The sequence below is a fragment of the Orycteropus afer genome, unplaced genomic scaffold (genome assembly GCF_000298275.1).
Source record: "Orycteropus afer afer isolate SDZICR_OR568_19922 unplaced genomic scaffold, OryAfe1.0 scaffold00807, whole genome shotgun sequence".
Lineage (NCBI taxonomy): Eukaryota > Metazoa > Chordata > Mammalia > Tubulidentata > Orycteropodidae > Orycteropus > Orycteropus afer.
In genome coordinates this window covers 487,566-489,287 of record NW_006922394.1, presented here as the reverse complement: position 1 = coordinate 489,287, position 1,722 = coordinate 487,566, and positions in this window count along the sequence as shown.

Below are 1,722 nucleotides of genomic sequence, written 5' to 3'. Positions count from 1 at the left end.
AAAGTTTATTAGTAGTTAGTTACCAGGGGTTGGAAGGAGAAAAGGGAATCATTGCTTAGGGAGCACTAAGTTTAAGGATGATGGGAAAAACTGGAAACAGATACTGGTGATAGGGAAAATGGAACTGCTTTCTCAGGCTGTTATCAATGCCATTTCGTGATATGTCTCCAAAACCAACAGAGATTTTGACTTGGAACTTAGGAAACAAAGGACTACCACATAGGCATGAGTCAACAACTGAGATTTTAATCCTTAACCAAGATAGTGTTGACAAAGTTATCAGGTGGCAGTAATGGCAAACACCTCTTGGGCCCTGACTTACCCTCCTTTCATGTGAGAATGGCCCGCTGCTCATGACCCCTGTTAACTGCACTGTGAGGACCCCTTTACCCAACCAAGCTGAGCCAGTCAGCTTCTCTCTTGTGGAAATCTGGAATAAAGATCTCAGACTGAGGCCAGCCTGTGCTAGGCACCTGAGCAAGTGGCAGAGGGAAGTGTAGGCTCAGACGGCAGTTTCCCACCTCAGGAGTGCCCATGGAGAGAAGTCGGGCTAAAGAGAGGGGTTGACAGAAATGATGTAAAAGTTGTAGAGAAAAGTGGAGGCAAAAAATCTGGGAGCCTCAGAGAATGAGAACTGGGGTGGCCAATTCCTGCCTCAATGTTGCTGTGACAGAAGAAGTTGACTGGCAGATGGAAGCATGAGGAGACCCACCCAAAGCAGCAATGACTAAACATCCCCGACAGGATGTGATCATGGTTCCTCTCGGTTCTTGACTTCAGTGTCTCACAGGGTTCAGCTGGACAGTATTCCCTTGCTGTCTGCAAACTTCCCTCCATTAAATTCTCCTTTTGTTCTGAGCCATTTTGAAGGGGACACTGACAGTGGCCATACCAATCCCTGATGGAGATACAGGAAGACCAAGCAGGAAGTTAAGACCAGAATAATGCAGGAGCTGCAGGGAGAGGGAGGGAAGAGCCTCTATGTCTTCTGGACCAGCCAGGCCTATGGTGAGAGGGCACAATATTGGAGACTGCAGGTGCTCTGAGTGGGAGACAGGTGAGGACCTAGCCAGTGAGGTGAGACTCTCCCTGGTCTTCCCTATCACCTCTTGGTACAGGGTTCTCTGTGCTAGGTCCAGTAGCACCTACTCCTTCTGGGAGAAAATCATGACCATATCCTCAAAGGTAAGTGACCCCTGAAAGTCAGAGAGAGGCAGGGACATTGGCCTTGGGGCCACTGAATGGCATTAGACCCTATTGCTCAGTCACTGGAAAAGATCCAGAGGGACCCATGTCTGAATTACTGTGCACTTCCTGGGGCCTAGCTCTGTGCCGAGCTCAAGGGGGAGGCAAATGCTGCCTCTGAACAGAATGCAGTTGTGTTAGAGTGAAACCCTATTATGGGGGGGGGGGCAAGCCAGTGGAAAATGACATAGAAAATGACAAACCAGTGTGGCCTGAGAGGAGCAGACAATACACACTCTAGGATGTTAGAGGAAGAATATCATCATCATCATCATGACCATCATGAGCATCATCGCAGCAGCAGTAGAGTCTTCCTGGTCCTCCCTGGGTGTTTGGTGCCATGCTGAGCACTTTCCATGCCATATTCAAGTGATTCAATGTCCCCAGCTCTGAACCAGACTTCCAAATTGGAAGAACAGAGCAGCATCCAGGCATCCAGGCATCCAGGCAAGGGGTGGGAGGGAGCCAGGCCCCACC